At 37.8% G+C, this 10,802-nt stretch overlaps 1 pseudogene; it reads right to left on the minus strand.

The window, feature by feature from the left end:
* Positions 1 to 5,461: 5,461 nt before the first annotated feature.
* On the minus strand, positions 5,462 to 10,462 carry LOC129530357 (adenylate kinase isoenzyme 6-like; annotated as a pseudogene).
* Between the last annotated feature and the right edge of the window lie 340 nt (positions 10,463 to 10,802).

The following is a 10,802-nucleotide window of genomic DNA, read 5'->3' on the forward strand; positions in this document are numbered from 1 at the left end:
CAATGACAAAATTAAGTTCTTCAATTTCAAAAAGATATCTTAATATTTATGAACTAAACTTTTCAATCAAAACATGTAAATTGAATAGAGGGATTAATCAACAACAACAACTTTATCCTCTCCATAAGTGACTCACTTTAGATCTAATGTCAAAACTAGACTGAAAGTAGTAAGATCAAAATCGACTTTTGATGTAAATTGAAATCCTATGAGAGCAGTGCTGGTCACAGCTGTGTTAGGCAAAATATATTTTAGTCATAGCTCATAAAACAAACTTTAAGTAGGCTGGGCATGGTGGCTCATGCCTGTAATCCCAACACTTTGAAAGGCCAGTGTGGGTGGATCACAAGGTCAGGAGATGGAAACCATCCTGGCTAACACGGTGAAATCCTATCTCTACTAAAAATACAAAAACGTAGCTAGGAATGGTGGTGGGCACCCGTAGTCCCAGCTACTCAAGAGGTGAGGCAGGAGAATGGTGTGAACCCACGAGGCGGAGCTTGCAGTGAGCTGAGATCGTACCACTGCACTCCAGCCTGGGCGGCAGAGGGAGACTCCTGCTCAAAAATAAAAATAAACTTTTAGTCTAAACTGTCACAGGAGACAAAGAAGAGCATTAAATAATAATAAAAGGGCTCATTCACTTAGAACTTATGAAATTTTATTATATATTTGTGTGTGTACGTATATATACATAAATTTTTCACACCAGTCTTTCCAAATGTACAAAGTAAACATTGAAATAATTATTACAATAGACAAAAAAATAATAATGGTAGAATACTTTAATTCAAACTTTTAATAATGAATAGTAAAGCTAGCCTAAATATTAATAAGTAAACAGAAATTTTGAAAACTCTAGAGAAAAATTAGATCTAATGAGAATATACAGAATCCACAACAACAGAAGAACACAATTTTCTCAATAGTTTATAAAACATTCTCCTAGATACAAAACCTATTAGGCCACAAAACAAGACTTAACAATTTTTTAAGAATAGAAATCTTAAAGACTATTATTTCTGATCAAAATGGAATAAAACTAGAAATTGATAACACAAGAAAACAAAAATATCAGCACATATGGAAATTAAACCACTCACTTTTGAGCATGCTTGTGTTCAAGGGTTGTAAGGCTTAATATTGTGAAAATGTTCATACTTCCTAGTGAACTACAGATTCAATGCAATCCCTTTTAAATTAATTTTTTTTTTTTAGAAATAGAAAAAGTAACCAACAATTATATGGAATCTCAGGGACAAAAAAAGAGCCCAAAAATGTTTAAAAAAAGAAACAATGTTATTGATGTCACCTTTTCTGATTTCGAAGCACATTACAAAGCTACAGTAATAAAAACAGTTTGGTTCTGGCATAAAGACAGACAAGTTTTCCAATAAAACACAATGTAGCACAGATGAAAACCTTGCACATATGGGCAAATAGTTAATGGAACACCTATATTCATTGAAGCATTATTCACAAAGGCCAATATTTGAAAGCAAAACAAACTTTCTTCACCAAATAAATGAATAAATACAATTTGTCATATAAAAGTAATGGAAAACTACTCAGCCCTTAAAAGCAGAAAATCTTGTAACATCTACAATAAAGATAAACCTGAAGCACATGATGCTAACTAAACTTATCAGCAATAAAACAGATACTTTATGATTCCACTTACATGTAATATCAAAAGTATTGAAACTCTTAAAAACAGAAAATGGAATCGTTTTCATCAGGAGCCTGGTAGTAGAAAAAAACATGGGTATTATTAATTTATATTGAGTTTTAGTTCTGCAACAGAAAAAAAGTTTTACAGATATGTTTCATAACAATGTAAATACACTTAACATGGCTAAACTGTATAAGAAAAAATATTTAAGATTCTCAATTTTATGTTACATATTTTTACCACAATTAAAATTAACAATCACACCTGAGGGCAGGTGGCTCAGGCCTGTAATCCCAACACTCTGGGAGGCCAAGATGTTCAGATAACTTGAGATTAAGAATTCAAGGCAAGCTTGGCCCCATTTCTACTAAAAATACAAAACATAGCCAGGCATGGTTGTCCATGTCTTTAATCCCAGCTATTCAGGAGGCTGAAGCAGGAGAACTGCCTTAACCTGGGAGGTGGAGGTTGCAGTGAGCCGAGATTGTGCCACTGCACTTTGGGTGACAGAGCAAGACTCTGTCTTAAAAATAAATAAGACATCTAACCTACCTTCAAACCACAAAACAGTTTCTTTCACATTAAGATTTTATAAGATAAAGATGTTGAAATTAAGACAATCTCCATGAATACTCACCTAGATAGAATCAATTATTGGCCACCAGCCAAGAAGAAAAATATACAAATCATAAACAAAATAGGTGTAACGTTTATACAAGGAAACAAACACTTAGATAATGACATTGAAAAAGGAAGTAGGGCTGATTCATAGCTGACTTTTGCCTCACACTGTATTAAGATGTACAGAGTTGACAATTGTCATACAAAATTATAATATGTAAAACTAAGAACAGTAAACTGATGTAAGGTGGCCTACCCTAAAAAATGAAACAAACAGATACAAAATTGCAAACAAAGTTAAAATTAACATTAACCCCCAAAATTCTGATTTGAATACTGCAATTCAAAACCATAATAAATAGGTAGAAGCTAGAAACACAATTGATGTGAGGCAGCCTACTCTGAAAAATACAGAAATATAAAATACAAAACTTAATGAAGAGCAACTTTAACCCATAAAATTCTCAATAAACAGAGAAAAAATTCTAAATAACTACAATTTTCAACTCTAACTGTGCATCCACGAAAACCATGAATTTTGAATTGTTTGACAAAGTTAAGGCAACAACATTTCAAAGAAAACATATTATAATTATTCATAAAGCTTTGATGAGAAAGTTTTTAAAAATAAGCATTTAAGTAATACTAGAGAAACTTCTAAATTATGCTACTGATACATTGATATATTGCTGCTTTGTTTTTCCATTTATTTTTTATTTTTTATTTTTTTTGAGATGGAGTTTTACTCTTGTTTCCCAGGCTGGAGGGCAATGACACGATCTCAGCTCACCACAACCTCCGCCTCCCAGGTTCAAGCTATTCTCCTGCCTCAGCCTCCTGAGTAGCTGGAATTAGAGGCATGTGCCAACACGCTCAGCTAATTTTGTATTTTTAGTAGAGACGGAGTTTCTCCATGTTGGTCAGGCTGCTTGTCTCAAACTTCTGACCTCAGATGATCCGCACGGCTTGGCCTCCCAAAGTGCTGGGATTACAGGCATTAGCCACCATGCCCGGCCCATTGCTGCTTGTCTTACAAAGTGGTGAGGCTGTAATCTAGCCTTTAGAAGAAAAGTCTTACATTTCTAAATACAATAACTATATATATTTTAAATACAGTATACAAATTGATATATAAAGTAATATTGGGAATAAGTTGTTCTACAATTCAGGTAAAAATTGAGGAAACTGGAAGAAAATGCTACTAATCACATTGTTCCTAAAGTCGATGAAACATACAAGACAAATATTTTAATAAATTATATAATTTATATATAACATATACATTTGAGAATGTTGTATTATTTTATTTACGTATTTATTTTTTGAGGTGGAGTCTCACTCTGCTGCCCAGGCTGTTGGGCAGTGGAAGGATCTTGGCTCACTGCAACCACTTGAAACTCTGTCTCCCAGTTTCAAGTGGTTCTCTTTCCTCAGCCTCCCGAGTAACTATGATTACAGGTGCATGCCACCACACCTGTCTAATTGTTGTACTTTTAGTAGAGTTGGAGTTTCACTATGTTGGCCAGGCTGGTCTCAAACTCCTGGCTTCATGATCTGCTGACCTCTGCCTCCCAAAGTGCTGGGATTACATGTGTGAGCCACCATGCCAGGCCTTGAACATACTATTGTAGAACTTCTGAAACTAAGATTACAGACAAATTACAGACATATGACAATTCAGGAAGTGAAAACGCTGTCATGATACTCTTGATGTTAAAGAAGACAGAATCACAAAATACTAAGTGAGAAGTAAGGTAATAATTGGAAATTCAATGTATGTACAGCAATGTTCTAATTTCCCCTATGGGAAAAGTTTTTGTAAGGAATCCATAAAATGAGTACATACAATAAACCACCCTACAATAGACACTGTTGGCATATAGAGTTTAAATTTTTAAGATTAGGTCTTGATAAGAAAAAATAATTCTCCATAAAATATTTTTTTTATATTTAACAAGATACTTTTGCACATAAAGATTTTCCATCAAATTTTTTGTGGAATTATGTTTTAAACCTTCATAGGATATGAAATTATAAAGCAGAAAACATGTGTCTTCTCTCTCTGGTGTTCCTGAAATTTCTTTTTTTTATTGTATAATCCCATTTATATGAAATATCCAGAATATGCAAATCCATAGAGACAGAAAGCAGACTGGTAACTGCAAAGGGATGAGGAGGAAAGAATAGAGAGTGACTGCTAAAGGGTATAGGATTTCCCTTTATCATCACTGCTTTCCCCACAGTGGTGACAGTCATAACCTTGTTAATAAGCTGAAAACCAATGGATTGTATATTTCATTTATGTTTGTTTTTAGATTTGAAGGTCTCACTATGTTGTCTAGGCTGTTCTTGAACTCCTGCCTCAAGCAATTCTCCACCTCAGCCTCCCCAGCTACTGGGATTACAGGCATAAGCCACCATATCTAGTTCTGATTATACACTTCAAAATTGTATATTTTATTGTATGATATGTATATCTCAGCTAAAAAAAAAGAACAGGGAGTTCTGTACTGATATGATATAATCTCCAAATATATTAAGTAAAAAAAGAGAGGTACAGAATAGTGTGTGCAATATACTACTATATTCTTAAAAAAATTGTACACACATATGTATACACTGTCCAGGCATAAAGCCTCTCAAAAGACATATGGGAAACCAGTAACATTATTTCCTGAAGTGAAGGATCCTAGAGCGCCTGTGGATATTGTGGTCTGGAAGGGAGACCTAACTTTTCAACATGCTCTTTTGTACCTTTTAAATTTTGTATAGAGTACAACACTTCCCTTATTCTCTAATTTGAAGAAAGAAAAAAGGAATACTCTGATGCTTTCTCTTTAGTCTTTAGTTTTATTTTAAGAGATCATCTGCTTTTTTTCTGTAATAAACTTAAAACATATCCACCCATTTTGTCAGATTATTTATTTCTTAGCAATTTGTTTGAAACTTACAGTTTTTGTCTCAATCCTTAGTAATACTATAGTCATCATATTTCACATGTTTAGGTTTCTCATGGAGAAAAAGAAACACAGGCATACACCTCTATACTATCCACCTGCTAGTCCTGCAACATGATTTCAGTAAAGTGTTACTGATACTTGAACAATTTCTATGATGTCGGCAAAGTAATATCAACAAGAGTGATTGTAAAGTAGCTGGCCTTATAAGTCAAGAGTTATGATATTTGATCCACTGTTCAATCCATTTCTAGATCTGATCTAGATTATTTTCCTTTTTATTTATATTTATTTATTTATTTATTTATTTGTTTGTTTATTTATTTATTTATTTATTTTGAGATGGAGCCTTGCTCTGTCACCCAGACTGGAGTGCAGTGGTGTGATCTCAGCTCACTGCAAGCTACACATCCCAGGTTCACGCCATTCTTCTGCCTCAGCCTCCTGAGAAGCTAGGACTGCAGGCACCCACCACCATGCCCCGGCTAACTTTTTTTTTTTTTGTATTTTTACTAGAGATGGGGTTACACCGTGTTAGCCAGGATAGTCTTGATCTCTTGACCTCGTGATCCACCCACCTCGGCCTCCCAAACTGCTGGGATTACAGGCGTGAGTCACTGCACCCAGCCAATCTGATCTACATTATTTTCTAGCTCCTCTGGTATATTGTTGGGCAACTGATGTACGATTTCTTCCTTGTGGGATGTTGTGGCTTCTTCATAAAGAACTTGAATAATCTCACACTGAATATTGTCATTAGAGTCTTCTTATTATAGCTCCTTGTTTCAAGTCTTTCATACAATGCGTTGGTATCTGTCCTCAGCAAAAAAAACTATATGAAACCAGCCTTTAGGGAACAAATCACAACCGCGGTATTCCACAATAACTCCACGTTCTGTCATTTGGTTATCTAACTCATCAACTACTCTGTCTTCATCTAAAATGGGACAATCATACTCTTCATCATAGCCATCATACAATTGCTCTTCTCAAGGTAAATCACCCACATCAATGTATTTCAGTCCTGATATTGATGCAAGTTCTTTGCCAAGTGTGGTTTTTCCAACCCCTGGTGTACCGGTGAGCAGGATGTTCACAAGCAATGATGGCTTGCCGCGATGACTCTGAGCGCCTTGCTCACACGACCTTTGCACTACTGTTCTTGGAATTTCTAAACCAATTCTCAATGCCTCCACAACTCCCTTCACACACTTTTGACTTGAGGCACCACATATTTATTAAAAAATTGCATAACGTAGAGGTCTCCAGAAATGTGCATAGATTTCCCCAGATTCCCAAAATTAATGAACACTAGTCAGACCATGTAGGTTCTTACAGATTCTGGGAGGACTTTGGTTTTCAGTATGAATGCACTGGAAGATTCTGGGAGGGAGAAAAGAAGCCATAGAAGATTGAAGAGCATAGTAAGCATGGGACAGGAACATGTTTCTCCGTGACAGCAAGAAAGATAAAATTAGGCTTTTCTAAAACAATTTCCATTGGAACAGAGATGACCAAACCATATTTAAACTCTGTCTTTCTCTGTGACCTTTGGACCTCTCCCATGTGTTACCTGCTCATTTATTTTCACCTTGCTTTGTATATGGCTGTTGCCTCCTCTCTTTTCACACTGCAGGAATTTTTTCTTTGCTACAGACTCTCCACCAGAGTTTCTTTTTTTTTTTTTTCCCTGCAATAGTAATTGGGCTCACCAGAAAATGCCCCACTTTCAGCATCTTCCTCAGGAGAGAATTAACGCTGTAGAGTATGTGTTGAAATGTTTGTCTTTTTGAGATATTGCCTAATGACTAGATTCTGTCTTTCATGACATGGAGTGCTGAAGGACATGATGGACTCATACAGATGACAGTTGTGTCTGATGACAAGGAAGAAAATCGCAGCACTAGAGAAACTGCAATACCACCGACAGTCAACTGGGGAAGAAAATAGATAATCAATCTAAAAACAATGAAACAAATTCTCTTTAACTGAGAAATACACAACGATCCAGAGAAGACATATCTGAGAATGCATCTGTGAAGCACCCAGAATCAATAGCCTGGCTGATTGCTGTCAATATCACCCTTTACTAAGCCAGTTTTGTTGTTGTTGTTGTTGTTGTTGTTATTGTTGTTTTCTTGAGAAAGAGTTTTGCTTTGTCGCCCAGGCTGGAGTGCAGTGGAGTGATCTCAGCTCACTGCAACCTCCATCTGCCGGGTTCAAGTGATTCTCTTGTCTCAGTCTCCTGAGTGGCTGGGACGAGAGGTGCACACCACAACGCCCAGCTAATTTTTTTTGTATTTTCAGTACAGACGGGCTTTGCTATGTTAGCCAGGCTGGTCTCAAACTCCTGGCCTCCAGTAATCTGCCCATCTCAGCTGCCCAAACTTCTGGGATTACAGGCATGAGCTGCCGTGCCCAGCCGTGCCAGGCTTTAAATACTAGATTTGATGGATATTTTATAATTTTCCAGATCTTATAAAAAAATTACAAGGCATACGGACAAGGTGGAAAATATACTTCACTGGAAGAAACAGAATAAATATCCAGAAGTTGAATCTTAAGAAATGAAGATTTTTTCATATCTGATAAAGAATTAAAAATAATTAAGCATTCTCAGTGAACAGAAATGAAACAAAAATAGAAAATTGAATAACATTTAAAAATAATAAATGACCGAAATGGGATATCAACAAAGAGATGAAACCTTTTTTCTAAAAACCCAACAGAAATTGTGGCATTGATGGATCCAATAACTGGCATTTACAAATTCACTGCAGAGACACAACAGCAAACAATGGAGCAAAAAAAGAACCAGGAAATTAAATATATATTATTCACAAATATTTAGGCCTGGAAACTAACTTTTGAAAAAAAATGGAAGAAATAAGGGTTAAATATGAGACTTACTGGACACTATCAAGTAGACCAATATATTCAGAGAAAGAGTCTTATAGAAAGAATATGGGAAGAAAATGACATAAATGTTATCTGGGAGAAAAACAGGGCATGCTGAAACCTTACACATATCAGCGATGAAACAAAAAATCCTAACAACCAAGAATAATTGACCTGGAAAAAACTGTACTTTGAAAATTAGGAAAAAATAAATCCTTTCAAGGTTTAAAATAAAAAAATCTAAGGTTGCTTACTACTAGAATAACCCTAGAAAAAAATGCAAAAGACAGTCAATTATGTTGAAACATTAAATGATGCTGGACAGCATCATAAAATGATATGAAAATGTAAAGCTCTCTGTTAATATAAATATATACACAGATATAAAATTTGCTATTGTTATAATAATGGTGCATAAAATTCTTAAATCTCTGTGAAAATGCATACAATATATAGAGATATAATTTGTAACATTAATAATAGAGAGGGGGAAGTAAAAATGTATATATTTTGTATGCTGTTAACTTGAAGTTGAAGGCAAAAGCTGTTTGCCCTGGGGACCTTGGCACTGGGCAAGGGATGAGGCAAAGCTGCCATTTTGTCTCCCTTAGTTCTCCCACCTCCTCCTACTCTGAATAGGAATTTTTCTTGGTCTGCAGGAATAGTCAGTGTGGCCAGGCTCTGTTCTGCACACACAGACAGCTGTAGGTAGGTGTGGCATGTATAGAGGGGGCCTGGGATTCTAAAAATAATTAAATATGCAAAAAGTGGAAAGCTGAATTTTGGGCATGATTCTCAGGGCTTTGGGCTGGGGAAACAGGAAGTCCTTGCTTCCAACCATGTGGTTTCTCATCAGAGTTGTTGAGGCCTTCTCCCTGCAGTTGTCCCTTAAGGAGATGTTGCAGGAGATTTAGCCGGTGCTGATGGTCCATGAAGAAATGTGTCACTCACTGCACCCGGTTAGCAACATGCCAAACCACTTCCCAGGGCGACAAAACAGTGAGGAGCTGCAGGAGGGCTCAGGGCTGTGTATGAGGGAAGGCTGGTTTGGAAGTTGGGTAGACGGCCTTGGGGAGGGCCCCAAAAAGAAGGGCCAGGCAGCACTTCCCCAGTCCTCGGAGGTCTTTGTGTCACAGATAAGCATGTGAATGTATGAACAGAGTTGTAATTCTAAAAAATTCAGGCAGTACAAAGCCAGGCTTGATATCAGCCCAATCAAATTCTATAAAAATAAATGATGTCTTAGAAAAAAAAAAACTTAAAAAGCTCCACAGTATTTGAGTGGGGAAATCTGTCCAGTGTAGCACCAACTGGTGTGGTGAGATTCACCTGGTTGTAAAGCAGACTCTCTCATGTATTCATGTTCCCTGGGGAAAAGCCACTTATGTTCCCAGGGTCTACCTGCTTGCTAAGAGCAATTGTGGGAAAGAATTGTAGCTCAATGGTGCCCATAGTTGATCACAGGAACTTTCCTCTTTCCCAAAGCAGTCACCATTAAACTTCAGTGAAACACACACTGGAAGACCGTCTGAAGTAGGAGGTCCTGGGGAGTCCTCAGCACACCCCTTCATGAGGGCTGCCCAAAAAGGCAGCTCTAAACACTCCTTCAACCCAAGACACTAGTGCAGAAAAAGCAGTTAGCCCTGTCGGCTCAAGACCCACGTGTGCTTCAGAGGCATTTGGCAGAAGATTCTTTGTAAGAAATGATCCCTGCCTACTAGCAGACAGGAGTGTGTGTTTGTGTGAGTGTGTGTGTGTTGAAATTAGAACCCCACCTTATGTGTTCATTATGGAATTTGAAAATGGAAGCCTAAAGTTGAAAATTAAAATCACCCATGAAAGCATCTTGCAAACTATTTTCTGTGCTAGATGCGATGTTTTAGGATACAAAGCCCTGGTAACATCCTACTTACCTCTCCCTGAAAGAGCTACACACACTACTCAAGGCCTGCTTCCACATGAACCATGTCCTAGAGCAGCTTAAGAGCCTGAACCCATCTGCTGCCTTCAGCAGGGCTGACTAAAGCTGCTTGTTCTTCCCAAGCATATTCTCCAATGACCTGAGAGGTGGAGGAGACATTGGGGCCAGGATTGAAAAGAGGGAAGGGGAGCATGGAAGCCAGAGGCTGAGGACCAGGTTTTCCCACCTGGAGGGGTCTGGCCTAGAAGCACTCAAACCAGGGTCAAATTTAGGTGGAGACAGCTGGCCTTGGGTTGCCCTGTGCTGACCACCAGCCTCGAGTTCCTCAAACAGTAGGAAGTGAAAGAATAGCTTGGAGATGAGCCTCATTGACTGTTTGCCACCTGAATACATCTTGCCAGGGTCCCAAGAGGGACCATTGTGTCTCTGGAGCCATGACTGGAAGGTGGAACTCCCAAAGGGGGCAAAGAAGAGGGTCCTTGGTGAAGTGAGGAGCTTATTTCTACTTGACCATTCCTGAAGGGCTTTAGTGACTAAAAGTGCCCAGCATGAGCAGCTGGAACCCATTTCCTAGAAACTGCAAGATGCAAGGGGACCTCATGTACCTCTTTGTAATTACAGACAAGGACCAGAAGGGCCCCATCACTGCATCCACATGGGACTTTTACTGGATCCAGTAAGTCCCTGCCAGCTCCCCACAGGCTCCTGGTATGTCACTTGTTCTGGGCCTGTG

Source organism: Gorilla gorilla, chromosome Y (genome assembly GCF_029281585.2).
Source record: "Gorilla gorilla gorilla isolate KB3781 chromosome Y, NHGRI_mGorGor1-v2.1_pri, whole genome shotgun sequence".
Taxonomy (NCBI): domain Eukaryota; kingdom Metazoa; phylum Chordata; class Mammalia; order Primates; family Hominidae; genus Gorilla; species Gorilla gorilla.